Raw genomic sequence first — 18,406 nt, forward strand, 5'->3', positions numbered from 1 at the left:
TATGGCACGATCTGGCCATATGTAGATGGGTGGAAGGAAGGAAGGAAATATATTTGAACCAAAAGAAAGAATGAATAGAAAGTAAATTTGAACTGATGGAATACAGTGGAAGAAGAAAAAAGAAAGGGTAGGATATATATCTAATTACGGTAATAAAATAATAAATAAATCAAATTTACTGTCTGTCATTTCAGAAGAAGTGTGTCCTTCCCAAATTTTCTACCAGTGTATTGTTTTCCTTTCCTAAATTAACTGTATTACATTTAAACATTTTAATATTCTGCATAACAATGATATATCTTTCTGTATACATTTTTCACATATACAAATATATCCATGCACATACACATACATACATTGACAGTACATTTTCTAGCATGATATATCTGAGATACAGAAGCTTTGAACATATTTTTTTTCAGTTCCATGCTTTTCTATGCACACTCTCATCTCATACCAGCCTCTTTTACACTTGTTGTTTTTAATTCAAGAACTTCATGGCAAAATTTGCAAAATTTAAAGACAGAAATTGTAATTCCATCTCGGTTGAAGTATTTATCTTGGATGTGCAGATTAGGTATAACCCAGAGGAAGTGAATTCTTCTCTCTCCTTGGATATGTAGGACCCAAATTGATGGATTCAATTAATTAAAACAAAGGGCTTTTAATTTACATTTTAAGGATTTGTTGATGATACAAGAAAGTCCAAGTAGTGGACTTGCTTTCATTAAAAGGCAGACAGAGGTAATCTAACAAGTTTTTATTACTTACTTACTTACTTATTTGATTTATTTATGCACAGTGCAAAGGGATTCTAATTATATTTTAAGAAGGATTTGTTGATGATATGATGGTTCACTGGTAAAAAAGACACAACCTGTTTTAAAAAGTGGTGGACTTGCTTTCATACAAAGTTTTAAGTAGAAAGAGATCATCTTGCAGGATATCTATCTATCTATCTATATCTATCTATCTATCTATCCATTCTGTACTGTAGTCTGTCTGTCTGTCTGTCTGATTTATATGCTGCTCATTTTGTCCTGAGGCGACTCTGGGCATCTTATAAACACTAAAAGCTAAAACAGTAACAGGAATAATCATAGTTATACTAAAAATATAACATTAAAAGATTAAAAGAAGATGGGGATTTGGGGGGTGGGGGGAGAAAAGGACGGAATACCACAAGAGGTGGCTTTTCCTTCACACCCCCAGAGCAATTTCAAGAGACAACACAGACAAACACACAGAAGGTCAGGAGCCAAAGCAGAGAAGGCTCTTCTCCTGGACCTTGCCCACCCAAATTTCTTGCCAGGCAGGATCCATAGCATGTCCTCTCTGGCGGCATGAGGGGTGGGTGGGTTGTGAACCCATAATGTTATCTTTCGACTTTATCATTCTGTTTCACTTCTGCTTTTGCACATCTATTAAAGGAGCAGAATGTCTGCAAATTCCCCCAGAGCATGAGCTCCCAAACATCTGGATTCTAATCTTGATCCAATTCCAACTTGTCTTGAAGGCTAAACCTCTTTTATTAAGCTCTTGTTATTTGCACTTCTAATCCATGAGATGTAAACTCTGGGCTTTCCATCTTGACAAATGTTTACTTGAATATATTAAAAGAATATGTTCCAAGGGATTAATTAAATGGGTGGTGCTTTGGCTTTTCCCCCCCAATTTTTAATTTTAGATTGGGGGGGGGGGTTGCGGGTGGGTTTCAGATGTTTTCCAGGATCTAAGTCTGAAGAACATATGATTTGCAGATGCGGTGCCAGCTCTCCAGACGCTCTTGCAAAATTAGCGCCGCCGTTAATGGGGTATTTTGCAAAACCATCCAGGAAAAATAAAAAGGAGAGATTGCCATACAAAACCGAAAAAATAAGAGCGATAAGAGATAGAGGCAGACAGAGAAGCGGGCTGTCTAGTCGGAGGGCAGGGCAGGGCAAGGAAAGGCAGACATATAATTCCACACCGCCTGACAGGCTGCCACAGAAGACAGGTAATTAAAAGCAGACCCAAAAGGGGGAAAAAAAAAATCCAATGTCTTGAGGGAGATGCAAACTGCAACTTTGCAACCAGATGGTCTAGGAGACTATGGCGAAAAGGAGCAGCAGCAGCACCCCAATCTGTTGGCTCACGAGAAACAATGACAGGCCGTTTTCTGCATACGTGTGAAGCTTTGGGAACATCTGGCAAGCATTGCCTCCCCCCCCCCTCACCCCGTTCCTCATGCTTTCCCCCCCCTCCCACCCAGAAGGTGAGAGGAATCCTGCCCGATTTCAGGACCTTACCGCTCTCAGCTGGAGCAAACCCCTTGGGCAAGCCGCGCTCAGCTCCACCAGCTCGGTAGCATGGCAGTCCCCAGTCCTGGGTGCGGGGTTTTGAGCCTTTTGCTGGGATGGCAAACTTCAAGGGGCCAGCCAGGGCTGGAGAAAAGGGGTGAGAGAGCGGGGGGGGGGGAGGTTGGAGCAGGGAGAAAGAAGTAATTTTGCTTACCCTTTTGTGAAAGTGGGTTGTGTTTTATTTTCTCTCTTGGCTGCCCCCAAATTCGTGTGTTTTTTTTTCCTCCTCTTGTCAGAAAGTGCTCCAGACTTGAGAGCAAGGCTTTTCCTAAGCCACAGCTGGAGGAGGTGGGGAAGAAAAAGAAAGAGAGAGAGAGAGAGAGAAAGAAGGAGAGGGTTTTTTTTTTTTTAAAGGAAAGAAATGCAGGCAGCTCTCAAGCTAACGGGTTAAAGGGAGTGTGGAGGAAGGCTCTTTTTCCAAATGCAAAAGGTCTATGAGAGAGGTTAGCAAGGAGTGTGGGGTGCAATAGGTTGCTCTTTAAAAAAAAAAAAGAGGAAACTCTTGCCAGGCTAAATTAGAAGAAGAAGAAGAAGGGGAAAAAAAAAAGAAATTCAACCACTCTTGCCTTTTCACCAAAAATAACTCCTCCTCCTCCTTTACTGACGCCATCTAAAGGCAGGTCTTTTTTGCTGTGATAGGATCAAGTCACCGTGAAAAAAAAAAGGGATCAGGACAAGTTATTTCAATTGCCCCTCCAAAGAAAGTCTGGTGTTTTGTTTTTTTTAATGGCAACCTCCAGAAACGCTTTAAAATTAAATTCACAAGTAGCTGTAACAAGCCCAGGATTGCTTAGCCTTTGGAAGTGAAGCTTATCTGCTATTATAAACCAGGGTAAGTTTTAAGAAGCTGCAATATTCTTAGTGCTTCTTTGCTTCAACGTACCAACGGGGCCAATTCTGCTTAAAAAAAAAATCCATTTAAAGGTTAAGAGCATTAAGCCCACTTAGTAGAGGGTGCCCAGCAAATATTCCCTTTCCCGGCACTAAAAGTTGTCATTTTAACGTCACTTCTTGTGACAGTGAGTTCCATCTGCCCTATTATTTGGCATGGATCGCTGCAGTACATAAGTAGTTTAAATATTTTTTTTTAATATTAACGTAAATAAATATTTTTAAAACTCATGTTTATGATTTTAATCGTAAGCCACAGCATTGCTTTGCTGACCGGCGGCATATCACAGAAATGAGTATTATCACTTAGGGGTGTACTCACTTTTGTTGCGAGCAGTTTAGACATTAACACTTTTGTGTTGCGTTATTTTGAGGGGACAGCACATTTACACGGTTATGCAATCTGTATACCCACTACTTTACATTGTAGCCAAGTGTCATTTCTTCCTTGTTGTCACATGAAAAGATATACTTAAATATTTATAAAATGTGAGGGGCTGTGCTCACTTCTGTGATATACTGTAAATTTAATAATCATCATCTCCTCCTCCTCCTCCTCCTCCTCCTCCTCCTCCCCTTCCTTCCTTCCTTCCTTCCTTCCTTCCTTCTTCCTTCTTTTTCTTTCTTCTCTTCTATATATATAAAAAGAGCTGTGTGTGTGTGTGTATGTTCCATCATAACTCTGGAACGCAATTTCAACCAAACTTGGTACACAAATGATTTACTCTCTGGAAAATAATACTGTGGGGGTACGACACTCCTAAAACCCCTCGGGGTGTGTGTTCTGTTAAGATGCACAACAGCCTATTGTGCCTTAAAATGGCTTCTACTGTGCAGTGCAGTGGAGTTGCCATGGCAACAGCTTCACAGTACTCCACAAGGGGGCTCTCTCTGGTAAGGGGGAAAATCCAACATTAGAAATTACATTTGGTCCGGATATTTTCCCCCTATAAATAAATACTCGGGCAACACCATGCTATCAGCTAGTGAATGAATAAATAACAAGAAGAGGGGAGAAATGATGCCCTTTTTTTCCACCCAAGTCACTTAAAAGTTATCACAGAAAAAATAATTCATATTGGGGGGAATAACATAGTGGAATAAAAGGTGGGTAGGGACTTTTTGGTATGATGATCTTCTGATACGAAACCACAGAATTCAGTGACATTTCTAGTCTTTTTTCCCCCATCGTTGTTTTCTGTTAAAGTTCCAATTAAGAATAACAATTCTTAACAAAACTGATAAATCTGTGTCTCCTTTTTTCTTCAATGAAGCCTCCAAGTTTAGAAACAAATTCAGGTAGTCCTCAACTTACAACAGTTCATTTAGTGACTGTTCAAAATTACAACAGCATGGAAAAAAATGATGTACGTCAATTTTTTACACTTATGACTATTACAGCCACCCCATGGTTACATGATCAGAATTCAGACCCTTGGCAATTGACTCATGACAGTTGCAGTGTCCCAGGGTGACCACCTTTTGCAACCTTCTGACAAGCAAAGTCCATGGGGAAACCTGATTCATTTAACAACCCTGTTGCTAACTTAACAACGGCAGCGATTCACTTAACAATTGTGGTAAGAAAAATCATAAAATAGGGGCAAAACTCAATTAACAAATGCCTCAGTTAGCAACAGAAATTTTGGGCTCACTTGTCGTAAGTCAAGGACTACCTGTAAGCAATTCCTGAACAGGCTTCAAATTCATGATTTGATTTATTACTTGAACTGGTCTGCTATTTGTTTGTTTATATCCCACTTTTATTATTTTTTATGAATAACACAAGATGGCGGACATATTCAATAAACATTCATCTTCCTATTTTCTCCACCACCACAAAAACCCTGTGAGGTGGGTTAGGCTGAGAGAGAGAGAGAGAGAGAGCGTGACTGGCCCAAAACTTGATCTCTCAGTCTCATGGTAATTTGCCCAAAGCCACTCCTCCACCTTTCATACCTAAGGTAGGACTAGAACTCAAGGTCTCTTGATGATGAACACCCCAGAAGATAGCCTCACAAGCCAGATGGGTCTTGACAGATTTAAACACTGGGTCCTATCTAACAAAACTGGAAGCCCCCTGTTCAATTCTAGAGCCGACCGGAAGTTTGGTTCCCCCCACCATAGAGTCTCCTCCTAGAGCGACATCCATTTTCCTCTATCTGTCCTAACCAAAATCCCTATCAATTGTGGAGCCAACTAGCTACAGGGAGCCATAGCAGAGGGATGAAAAAGCCACATGCAGCTCCAGAGCAGGGGTGGGTTCCTGCCAGTTCTAACCTCTTCTATAGCCATTTAGAACCGTTTCTAGCTCCCTCCCCCCGCCCGTCCTCATATCATCAAGATGAAGAGCAAGAGGAGGAATTCTGGGAGTTGAAGTCCACAAGTCTTAAAGCTGTCAAGTTTGAACACCCCTGGGGATTTTTTTTCTAAAGGGTTAGGGGTGCAAGGGTCTTGTAACTTGACAGCTTTAAGACTTGCGTGCTTCAAATGCCAGAGTTCCTGAGCCAACATGACTGGAGGAGGAATTCTGGGAGTTGAAGTCCACAAGTCTTAAAATGCCAGGGTTTCTAAGCCAACACTTTGGTTGCTAAGCAAGAGTGTTGTTAAGTGAGTTTCACCACATTTTACAAGTTGGCCACGCCCACCCAGTAACATGGCTGACAACCCACTCCCACCCAGTCACACGGCTGGCAAGCCACTCCCACCCAGTAACATGGCCAGCAAGCCACTCCCACAAAGCAGGGCACACCTACAGAAGAGGTTCTAAATAATTTTGAAACCCACCACTGCTCCAGAGCCACCGGTTGCTGACCCATGTGCTAGAGGGATGCTATCACTACTCCAGTGGTAGGAGGAATAAAGAAGGACAGAGCTTTTGGATCATCTTCTAAACCAATGTCTCTGAACTTTGGCCACTTGAAGATGTGGGGACTTCAATTCCCAGAGTTCCCCCAGCCAGCATGGGGAATTCTGGGAGTTGAAGTCCACACATCTTCAAGTGGCCAAGGTTGAGAAACACTGCTCTAAACCAAATTACGCTAACTCTCCATTGGCCTTTAAAAAAAATAAATCCCCAGACCCACTAAATTTGCCACCCCCAAAACTGGAGGGAAGGAGCAAGTGTAACTCAGTGAGAGTTCATCTAAATGTAGTTCAGGAAAGGAAATCCATGGGCGTCAGGTTCCGTTTCCTTCAGATGAATATATAAAGAAGGGAGGGTGCTAAGTTTGGATTGCCAGGCCCTGTGCCAAAATTCTGTTCCAAGACAGAGAAGAACCTTCCTGGACCAAACCTTAGGTCAGATTCTGCGGTGGAAAGCTGGGTGCTTGGGTTCAATGTCTTTTTTATGTTTGCGCACTGGAGGAGCCAGAAGTCAGGCCAACACAGCGTGAATTGTATGAAAGGAAGGAAACAAATATCCCCTCCCTGCATGGGTGGTGGCCAAGATTCCCACCCACTCATCAAATTCTCTTTGAACAGTTGCTACGCGTAGCGAGATGCGAATCCGGGCCTCACCTAACACTGCTGGGCTTCCAGCTTTTTTCATCAAAAGCTGGGTTTGTACTTGCAAATCCTCTTGATTTTGAGCCACTGCTGCGTTGGGCGCAAGGATTATGGGAAGTATTTTAGGGGTGCCTATAGGTAGAGATGGGTGATACCAATAAGCAACCTATCTCAGTGATTCTCAACCTTTTCTTCACCACGGATCCCCTTGAAATATTGTTTGCGGCCAGGGGATCAGGCCTGCAGCCATGGTCCTTTTGGATCTTTGGCCTGCCACACTTTCTATTATTCTACTATGCTGTTTCTATAGTGGGGAATTTGGAGGGGGGATATTACAGAGTAAAATAGCCAAAATAAAATTCCTTTCTAGAATGCCAATGTCATCCTTTGTCTTGGCACCTATGCACCTGACCGGAACTGGATGGGTGGGACTGCCAGCATGGCAGTGGAAGATTAGACCATGTGATGGACTTGTGGATGTGGGGGCAAGATCATGAACTTTAACCTGGGTGGGGAAAAACCGAGAAGCTTCAGATTCGGGTTTTCCCAGATATGCCAACATGGCTCTCTTAATAAATTGGAACTTTGAGCAATACTTTGCCTTGGACTCTGATTTAATTTTGGATGCTATTTGGAATGCTGACGCGCGGATCATGGCCATGCACCCCCAAGACTTAACTCAAGATTTAAATCATAACATTTCTTCAAATGTCTATGGAGATCCTCAGTCATCCAGGTCATGGTTGTCCCAAAGGTGATTTTTTCAAGAGGCAACTGGACTTTCTGGCTTTTCTTCGAAGATGTTTCGCTTCTCATCCAAGAAGCTTCTTCAGCTCTGACTAGATGGTTCCTCCATTTCCCACCATTCAGTCAGAGCTGAAGAAGCTTCTTGGATGAGAAGCAAAACGTCTTCGAAGAAAAACCAGAAAGTCCAGTTGTCTCTTGAAAAAGTAGCTTCGGGACAACATTTCTTCAAGTCTTCGCGGACCCCCTGTGATGACATTGCAGTCTTCCAGGCATCTGTGGCCCACAGGTTGAGAACCACTGATCTATCTTGCATTTTTCAGAGTAAGGCATGAGGCAGAATGCCATTGTAATGGTTCGCTCTGGGAATCTCCAAATATGGCCTATTTTTAAAATAGACTTAAAAAAAAACAGAAAAGGTTTCCCCTGTCCAGTTGTGTCCAACTCTAGAGGGCAGTGGTCATCTCCGTTTCCTAGCTGAGGGAGCCAGTGCTGTCCGTAAAAGCCTCCAGGGTCATATGGCCGGCGTGACTATATGCCAAGGGGTACAGGATATTGTTGCCTTCCTACTGCAGTGGTATCTGTTTATCTACTCACATTTTCATGCTTTCAAACTGCTAGGTTGGCAGGAGCTGGGGCAAGAACAGGAGCTCAACCCATCACTCAGTGGTTTGGTCTCAAACTGTTGACCTTCTGGTCAATTACTCCAGCATCTTTACGGCTAGGCCACTACACCCCTATATTAAAATAGGCTCGCCAAAATTTATGTGTCAGGTAAAAAAGGCTTGTGAAGATTTCTACATGCAGGAAAACTTGAGTATAAAAAGGTGTAGATCAAGGGTGTCAAACTCAAGGCCGGGGGGGGGGCAGATCTTGCCTGCGGAATGAAAGCGAACCAGTATATGAGCCAAGGTGGTGCAGTGGTTAAATGCAGCACTGCAGGCTACTTCAGCTGACTGCAGTTCAGCAGTTCGGCTGTTCAAATCTCACCGGCTCAGGGTTGACTCAGCCTTCCATCCCTCCGAGGTGGGTAAAATGAGGACCCGGATTGTTGTTGGGGGCAATATGCTGACTCTGTAAACCGCTTAGAGAGGGCTGAAAGCCCTATGAAGCGGTATATAAGTCTAACTGCTATTGCTAATGCTTAGACCTGGAAACAGCAAAGGACCAGCCCCAATGTACCTCTGCCAGTAAAAATGCACAGCCCTCCCAAGCAGAGCTCTCAAGCCACCACAGATGCCCCCGCCGTGAGTGGCATCGAGCTGGCCATGCCCACCCCGGCCATGCCCCCCATCCCCCCTCCACAAGGTCAAACGCAACCCTGATGAAATCAAGTTGACACCCTTGGTGCAGATTAATGGAAATTGCTTGCAACATGCCGGCTGGATTAAGATCAATTGATACCCTATTCACAACCTAACAGTGGTGCTACTTAGCTCTTCCATTGTTCAGGTGACAAGACATTAAGACTCAGTAAGTGCTGGAAACTAAGTTGATTGTGGCACTGAAAGAGTTAAGCCCATGGTAGCCTTAAAGAAAAACCTTTTGTGGTGCCCGCCCTTCCCTTGGTGCCTTAAACTTCTGCTTATTTTGCTTAATGGTTAATCCAGGGATGCAGACTTGTATGTAATAAGAGAAAAGTGTACAAAAATAACCACAGACTTTTATGCCGAGGACAAAGTCTATGAATGTTTATGCAAATGTCTAAAAAATATTTACAGGCAGATGCAGAAATGGAATGTAATAAATGTTCACTTGGGGAAAAAAAAATTGGCAGACGGTGCCCTTTCCCAGTTGAGTTCTGGGAATTGTTCTCGACTCAGAGGCATCCAAAGGGAGAGGCAAAAAAATATTTAGTTGGTGGCCATGAGGTAACAGAATAACAGAGTTGGAAGAGACCTTGGAGGTCTTCTAGTCCAACCCCCTGCTCAAGCAGGAAGCCCTTTACAATTTCAGACAAGTGGCTGTCCAATCTCTTCTTAAAAACGTCTAGTTATGGAGCACCCACAACTTCTGAAGGCAAGCCTTTCCACTTGTTAATTGTTGTCGCTGTCAGGAAATTCCTCCTTAGTTCTAGGTTGCTTCTCTCCTTGATTAGTTTCCACCCATTGCTTCTTGTCTTCTGGTGCTTTGGAAAATAGGTTGACCCCCCCTCTTCTTTCTGGCAGCCCCTCAAACATTGCACTGCTGCTACTATGGTCTCCTCCTTCTTTTCACTAGAGTAGACAAACCCAATTCCTGCAACTGTTCTTCCTATGCTTTAGCCTCCAGCCCCTCGTCATTTTTATTGCTCTTCTTTGTCCTTTCTCCAGAGTTTCAGCATTTTTTTTTCTATTGTGGTGACCAAAACTTGGATGCAGTAATCCAAGTATGGTCTTTGCTCTACATGGGGCAGCCCTTGAAGAGCATTCGGAGACTTCAGCTCGTCCAGAATGCAGCCGCGCAAGCGATTGTGGGTGCACCTCGGTACACCCACGTCACACCTATCCTCCGCGAGCTGCACTGGTTACCGATTGGTCTCCGGATACGCTTCAAGGTGCTAGTCGTCACTTATAAAGCCCTTCATGGTATTGGACCTGGGTACTTGAGAGACCGCCTGCTGCCAATTACCTCCCAAAGGCCCATTAGATCCCACAGATTAGGCCTCCTCCGGGTTCCATCTACTGGCCAATGTCATCTGGCTACTACCCGGGGGAGGGCCTTCTCTGTGGCGGCTCCGGCCCTTTGGAATGAGCTCCCCGCAGAGATTCAGACCCTCACCTCTCTCCAGGCCTTCCGAAAAGCCGTTAAAACCTGGCTGTGTCGGCAGGCCTGGGATCGATGAGTTCCCTTCCCCTCTCGAATCATGTGGCTGTTGGTTGTTTTTAAATGCCCTGTACTTTGTAGTTTTTGTGTTTTTCCCTTCCCCTCCTTGAGTTTGTGTGCCGCCCTGAGTCCCGCCGGGAATAGGGCGGCATATAAATAAAATGAAACTCGAAACTCGAAACTTCAGAGGTGGCATGCTGCCAGTTCTCACCGGTTCGGGCAAACTGGTAATGGCGGTGGCACGAGGCTCCGCCCATCCACCCAGACATCATCAAGATGACTTCTGCACGTGCACCGAAGCGGCAGTGAAGAAATGCAGCCTAGCATTGCGTTTCTGACACACTGTACATAAAAAGGAGTGGGGGCTTCATTTGTGTACTCAGGGCTGCCATCTTGACTGTTTTTTACCTCAGTGGATGCCCAGCTCATCCTGTTTCCAAAACATTCTAATCATTGCACTACTGGTCATTATAATTCCCTGCTTGAATTATTATACCAGCATGTAGGCTAGGGGTATTTCTGAAATATTTTTTACTCTGTTTTGCCATAAATTGGGGTGGGCGTCTTTAGGATTTTTTTTTTCCAATTTAAAATTATTTATGAGTCAGCCAATCTCTCAGAAAAGATTCCCTTCTCAATGTTGGTATCTCTTATGGAACATCTGCCATTACAGATAAAGAATTTCATCTTTAATCAGTTTCCATTCACGTAAGCAAGTAAAAAATGTGCCTCTTCAGGAGAGTACATTGTTGTGTGCATGCTAGATTTTGGTTTCTACCCCTATTGGTCAATACTGTTAGGTTCACCGACAAATGTGCGCTCGACAAAAGCGCGCCGACGAAAGTGTGCCGAGAAAACCGCGAGTTCTAAATTGCGCCAACGAATGAGCGCAGAAGCGCGCCAACAACAGCGTGCCAACAAAAGCACGCCTTCAACAAACAAGTAATAACCGCGAGTTCTAAACCTAACTCAAAACCTAACCCTAAACCTAACCCTAAACTCAACCCTAAACCGAACCTAAACCTAACCCTGAACCTAACCCTAAATCTAACCTAAACCTAACCCTAAACCTAACCCTAAACCTAACCCTGAACCTAACCCTGAACCTAACCCTTAACTTAACTGAAATCGTGCTTTTGTGGGGGCGGTTTTGTCGGCCCGTTGTGGGCGCATTTATGATGTTGCGGTTTTCTTGCCGTGGTTTCGTCCGTGCGCCTTTGTCGTGCGCGCATTTGTCGGGTCACGATACTGTTATAGTATCGGGGTACTATTATTGGTGTATTGTTTTTAGTTCTCCTTTTTTTCTCTCTGTTTGCTCTTCTGAGAATAGTGGGAAACAGAAAAGCAGTTTAGTTAGTTAATTTATCGGGCACTATAATCTGTACAGGTCTGGACAGATTACAGGATACCACAACAAAAAAAACCAATAGAGACACTTCTATATATTGAGGTAGTCTTTGTTTTATGGCAACCGAGCCCGGCACTTCTATTGTGGAGTATGGCAGTTGTTAAGTGAGTTATGCCCCATTTTACAACCTTTTTGTTAAGGGAATTGCTGCTGTTGCTAAATGAATAATGCAGTTCTTAAGCAAATCTGGCTTCTCCCATTGCTTTTGCTTGTCGGAAGCTGGAAAGTTGTGATTATATGACCTCGGGACAGTGTAACTGTCATAAATACACACCAATTGCCAAGAACCCAAATTTTGATCACGTGACCATGGCATAATAAATGATCATAAATCACTTTTTTCAGTGCCATTTGTTGTAACTTTTAATGGTCAGTCAAGGAATATTTGTAATCCAAAACAAATTAAAAAAAGATTTCACAACAAAAAGAGTCACAAAGGGTCTAATCATTCATTTACTCTAACCCGGGACCTGTAGACAGTGCCAGGTTTTTAAATACTTTTCTTTAAAAAGCCTCCCGCCTTTATTCTTTTTATAAATAACTCAAGGTGAGAAATGCTCCTTCCTCAGCCTATTTTCCCTTACGAAGTGAATTGAGGTGAAAGAGAGCGACTGATTTAATTACCAAGCGGTTTTCATGTCTACGTTGGGACTAGAACTCCCAGTCTCCTGTTTTCTAGCCTGGTGCTTTAGCAATAGCAATAGCAGTTAGACTTATATACCGCTTCATAGGGCTTTCAGCCCTCTCTAAGTGGTTTACAGAGTCAGCATATTGCCCCCAACAACAATCCGGGTCCTCATTTCACCCACCTCGGAAGGATGGAAGGCTGAGTCAACCCTGAGCCGGTGAGATTTGAACCGCCGAACTGCAGATAACAGTCAGCTGAAGTAGCCTGCAGTACTGCACTCTACCCACTGAGCCACCTCGGCTCTCATTAAAGTGCTTTAATAACTAATGCAGCCAGCTGGGAATTCTGGGAGCCCCAATTTTTCCTGCCATAGGAAAATAGCCTCAAGCAGAAGCATGGAGAGGCCAGTCTTTAGGAATGGGGATTTTGTATCCATTCAGAAAGACTGAGCCAACCAATTCATAATCAATGAGCAGCCAGAAACCCCAAAGAAGCAACACAAGAGGCAAGGAGCCAAAGCTGACAAGATTAGCTCAGACAAACAAAACAACCTAGGATTTGTATTTCCCCCTTGGCCGGTAGAGCCAGCCATGACCCCTACATGACCCCATAGAAATCAGCCATTAAAATATTAAAGGACATTTTCTTACACAGAAATAGGCATCTCAATCACAAAGCCCCAACGAATGTATAAAAACCCACCTACTCTCATCCCCATGTTGTCAGCCACCCCAGTAACATGCTGCTGTCACTAGTTTCTGGCTACCAAACAAACAGAGGCTTCCTTTCTTGCAGCCGTGTGCATCAGCTGCCAAAAAAGCCAACACAGTTCTAGGCTGCATAAACAGAGGGATAGAATCAAGATCATGTGAAGGGTTAATGCCACTTTATAATGCCTTGGTAAGGCCACACTTGATATACGGCATTCAGTTTTGGTCGCCACGATGTAAAAAAGATGTGGAGACTCTTAGAAAGAGTGCAGAAAAGAGCAACCAAGATGATTAGGGGACTAGAGACTAAAACATATGAAAAATGGTTGCAGGAACTGGGTATATCTAGTCTAAGGTGACCAGATTTTCAGATTGGTAAAGAGGGACACCTTTGACCGGGGGGGGGGGGGAGGTTGATTAAAAATTTTATACGGAGCAACAAAAATTTTCATACAATGCAAAAATAGTATTGTAATATTTTTTTTTATTTCAACATAACTACAATTTACAAATATAAATTGTAACTGTTGCCAAACATCAAAAGTTTGATCACGTGACCATGAGGATGCTGCAATGGTCGCTAAGTGTGAAAATGGTCGCTAAGTGTGAAAAATGGTCATCAGTCACTTTTTTCAATGTCATTGTAACTTTGGTCACTATACCACCTTTCTTGCCACAGTTCTTAAGTGAATAACTGCAGCCAGTATTTTGTATTTTGGATAGAATCTTTTTTTAAAATAGTCTAAGACAATTTAAAAAAAAGAATCCACACAGAATAAATTGAAGTAAAACATTTCAAACTATTCCACACAGAATAAATTGAAGTAAAACTATTTTTAAAAATTCTATGCACAATATATTTCAAAATATTGTGCATAAATTTTTAAAAAATGGTTTCACTTCAATTTATTTTGGATAGAATCTTTTTTTAAATAGTTTAAGACAATTTAAAAAAAGAATCCACAAAGAATAAATTGAAGTAAAACTATTTTAAAAAATTCTATGCACAATATATTTCAAAGAATCCACACAGAATAAAACTATTTTAAAAAATCCTATGCACAATAAATAAAATATTATTTTAAAATACATTAAAAAGTAAAAGAAAAAAAACCAGCTCACTTACCAGCAGGCAGGCACTCCAAGTCAATCCAGAATGATGTAGATGTTAATACAAAGAACTGAGCAAATTAAAATGGTGAAATTAGCCCCAGGGAAATATTTTTCAAAGAAAAATGAGGAGCCACCATTTTTTCCCACATGACCCGACCTCCAACCTCCGTGCCCCTCCCATCCGGGAAATCCAGGAAGGAACACTCGCTTCCCGCTCTAGCCAAAGTATTTCCTGGCGCTCTATGGTACTGGGTCATTTTTTCTTATAAAAGGAGGTAAAAGGCCGGGGGGGGGGGCGTCCGTTTTGTTGCTTTAACATTTTAATATCTTCAATGAAAGTACTGAGACAGAGAGAGAGGTTAGACAGTGTCTTTTGTCTTGACCCGGTTAGGATTTCTTAAGCAAATCCACTGGGCTTTCAACATGAAGCCAGAAAATCAGGACTTTTTTTAAAATGCCCCGGGACACGGGACAAATTGTTAGAAATCATGACTGTCCTGCCAAAATCAGGACGTCTGGTCACCTTAGTCTAATCTGATGAAAAGAAGGACCAGGGGAGACATGATAGCAGTCTTCCAATATCTCAGGGATTGCCACAAAGAAAAGAGAGTCAAGTTATTCTCCAGGGCACCTGAGGGTAGGACAAGAAGCAATGGGTGGAAATTAATCAAGGAGAGAAGCAACTTAGAACTGAGGGGAAATTTCCTGACAGAACAATTAATCAGTGGAACAGCTTGCCTCCAGAAGTTATGAATGCTCCAACACTGGAAGTCTTTAAGAAGATGTTGGATAGCCATTTGTCTGAAATGGTGTAGGGTTTCCTGCCTAGGCAGGGGGTTGGACTAGAAGACCTCCAAGGTCCCTTCCAATTATGTTATTCTATTCTATTCTAGTCTATTCTATTCTATTCTAAGCCTGCCTCCATTTTATTTTCAGCGTATTTCTTCTGGGCCTGGAACCAGAGTGGATTTTTCTTCCAGCGTTCTGTTATTCTGGGTGATTGTCTTGAGGGCCTCTTGGAGAGAAATAATAAAATTAAATAAAAAACACTTTCAGGGTGCATAATATTTTATGACAGGCTCTGTAGGAAATTAGTCAGCCATGCTTTATATTAACATGGTTATACAGTATTCATTACTGATCATAGTTGCATTCACTACTGACCACTAGGAGGCACTACAGCATTGGTTTCATTTATGTCAGAGATATGGGAAGCTTCAAGTTCTGTCAGTTCAAATCCTCAGGAAAGGATTGACATAGTGTAAACCGGGGGTGTCCAACTCAATTTCATTGAGGACCGCATTAGGGTTGTGTTTGATCTTGGGGGCCCGGGTTGGGTGTGGCCAAGGTGAGCACGATCAGCATGACATCACTAGTGTTGGGGGCGCCTTGGGGGTGCGAGTTCTCTGCCAGCGAAAATGGGCTCCGGAGCTCCGTTTCTGGCTGCGACGGCCTCCTGCAATCCTCTGCCAGCGAAAACAGAGTTCACAAAGGCCACCCACGGCCCTCCCCAGCTCCATTTTCGCTGGCAGAGACACTGTGGGGCAGCCCTTCACTATTTTCAGGGCAGCCCCATCTAAGCACATCTAAGGACCCTGTGGGCCAGATCCGGGCCTTGAGTTTGGCACCCAATCTATGGGGGCTGCCTACATAAGGTGACCAGATTTTCAGATTGGTAAAGAGGGACACCATTGACCTGGGGGGGGGGCTTGATTAAAAAATTTATATTTTGTCAAAAACTCACAAAAGGCGATTAATGACCCCAGGACACTGAAACCATCATAAATACGAATTTGTTGCCAAACAAAATTTTGATCACGTGACCATGAGGATGCTGCAACGGTCGCTAAGTGTGAAAAATGGTCGCAACAGTCGCTAAGTGTGAAAAATGGTCGCAACAGTCGCTAAGTGTGAAAAATGGTCATCAGTCACTTTTTTCAATGCCATTGTAACTTTGGTCACTAAACGTTTTCCCCCTCCTCGAGACACCTCACTTCTTCCTTCCTTCCTTCCTCTTGCTTATCTACCTTCACCTTATCCGTCTTCTGCTCTTTCCCTCTCTTCCTTCCTTTCTCCTTCCATCCTCTCTTCTTTCCACACTCACTCCCTTCCTACTTTTCTCTTCCTTCCTCCTTCCATTCTTTCAGCTTCATTTCTTTTGCCTATCTACCTTCTCTGTCTTTCTGCTCTTTCCATCTCTCTCTTCCCCTTCGCTTCTGTTCCTTCCTCCTTCCATCCTTTCACCTTCCCTCCTTCCTATTTCTTCCTTCTTCCTTCCTTCTGCCTATCTACCTTCACCTTCTCTGTCTTTCTGCTCTTTCCCTCTCTTCCCCTTCTCTTCCTACCTCCTTCCCTCTTTTTCTCCCTCCCCTCTTCTATTTCTTCCTTCCTTTCTTCTTCCATCTTCCTCCTTCTCCTTCCTCCTTCCTCCTTCTTCCTTCTATTCCTTCTCCTTCCTTCCATCTTTTCTCCTTCCATCTTCTCCCCACCTCCCTTCTTCTTTTCCTTCCCCCCTCCCTCCTTCCTTCCTCTCCTTCCCACTCTCTCCTTGGGAGGGGACAAAACCCAAGGGGTTGGGGGTGGGAGGGCAGCAGAGACCAAATAAAGTCAGAAGATCTTATTAAAACTTCCCTATTTGTTGGATCGCATTGCTGCGAACCTATAAACCAAATCAGGGGAACATTTTGCAACCGAGGGCGCTGCAAGGAAAGGGGAGAGGGAGGCAGCCCTGCCTTTTCCCCAGTTTTGCAAGGAATGAGAAACGGTGCTTTAATCCGAAGCAAAGGATGACTGCAATTGGAACTGCAGACAGGGAAAGAAAGAAAGAAAGATCCTTGTAGCACAAAACCCACCTTTGCATGGTTGTGAGAATATAGATAAAACAAAACAAAAAAGCACAGCGTCCCTCCGCCCTCTGAATGGGACTCAGCTTGACTCCGATTTGAATACAAGGACACGGAGCCAGGTGGGGAGATAAGCACCTTCATTTGCATTCTCTGCAACCATGATGCTTTGCGAGGAACAATTCCAGGGGCTCCCCGTGACCTTTTGCAGATTTTTCCTTTCGTGCTTAAAAAAAAAAACGGGACTTTTTAAAAACACCACAGAATGAGCTGTCAGCCTGACAAAATGCAACCCCTTCCTTCGTCCTCCTCCTCCTCCGTCACTAACAGCTGGGGGCTCAGAAATCGGAGCGAAAAGCCAGTCCTCCATCTCTTCCCTCTTCCTGAATTCATTCTCTCTCTCTCTCTCTCTCGCTCTCTCTCTCTCCCCATCTATCTATCTATCTATCTATCTATCTATCTATCTATCTATCTATCTATCTATCTATCTCTGTTTGTATCTCACTCTTTGTGTGGCTCTTTGCCTCTATTTCCCTCCCTCCCTCCCTCTCTCTCTCTCTCTCTCTGTCATTCTCTCTGTGTGTCTGTCTCTCTCTGTCTCTCTCTCTGTCTCTCCTCCCTCCGTGTGTGTGTGTTTCTCACTCTGTGTGTGTCTCTCTGTCTCTGTCTGTAAGCCGCTGTTGCGCCTGTCGTCCTGGATCAGGCTGAGCTGCCTGTCCTTCTTCAACACCTCCCGGGGGTGCACATCCATCGTAAAATCCATCGGGTCGTCCAAAGTAGCGGGGCTCAGCAGGACCTTGGCTGAATGCGTGCAAACGCTCAAGTCCGCTGCTCACCATTCCTCAGCTAGTTGCAAAGTTCTCTCCAGAGATTCTGGCAGGCGGGGGCAACGCTTGCCTCTCGAGCTTCGGGATTTTTTCTGCGGGACGGAGCCTGGGCGGCAGGGAATTTCCCCGCCGAAGTAGAAGGCGAGGCTTTCAAACTAGTCTGATCCTGCTTGAAAAGGTTGCTATGGCGGAGCAAAGGGTGCCCTGGCTGAGTATTCCCTCTTTCAGTCAGGGTCTGGAATTCCCCCCCCCCCTTTTTTTTTACAGAAGGAAAAGGTTTTTTGACTGGGTACCATGATTAAGGCTGTTCTGCTCCTCCTTTGCGCTGCCCTCCTCTCTCTGATAGCCGCCTGGTTAAAAAGGAGGAGGAGCCCATCGAGGAAGACGAGGAACGTGAGGGGGATCCCTGCCCCCGCGGATGGGCTCCGGACTAGCAGAGCCTCCTCTTCCTCCTTTTTAACCAGGCGATCTTTTTCACCAGGCGATTTTCGGCTGCTGCATAAGCCCACGGGCACACGCTGCCCTCTTCTCTCTGATAGTCGCCTGGTTAAAAAGGAGGAGGAGGCTCCGCTGGTCCGGAGCCCATCTGCG

At 43.9% G+C, this 18,406-nt stretch overlaps 2 protein-coding genes across 3 annotated transcripts in view; one reads left to right on the plus strand and one right to left on the minus strand.

Moving 5' to 3' along the window:
• ADAMTS10 (ADAM metallopeptidase with thrombospondin type 1 motif 10) overlaps nucleotides 1-2,894 on the minus strand; it is a 70,818-nt gene extending 67,924 nt beyond the window's left edge. The window contains exon 1 of one of the 2 annotated variants that reach the window (XM_032212317.1): nucleotides 2,494-2,894. The gene's annotated coding sequence lies outside the window, so the exon portion shown is untranslated. The other variant, XM_032212392.1, reaches the window with a different exon arrangement.
• The window catches only part of LOC116505159 (tyrosine-protein kinase ZAP-70), a 70,418-nt gene continuing 53,821 nt past the window's right edge, over nucleotides 1,810-18,406 (plus strand). The window contains exon 1 of the mRNA XM_032212433.1: nucleotides 1,810-1,996. The gene's annotated coding sequence lies outside the window, so the exon portion shown is untranslated. The remainder of the gene's footprint in view (nucleotides 1,997-18,406) is intronic.

The sequence above is a fragment of the Thamnophis elegans genome, chromosome 1, assembly GCF_009769535.1.
Source record: "Thamnophis elegans isolate rThaEle1 chromosome 1, rThaEle1.pri, whole genome shotgun sequence".
In the NCBI taxonomy this organism is placed as follows: domain Eukaryota; kingdom Metazoa; phylum Chordata; class Lepidosauria; order Squamata; family Colubridae; genus Thamnophis; species Thamnophis elegans.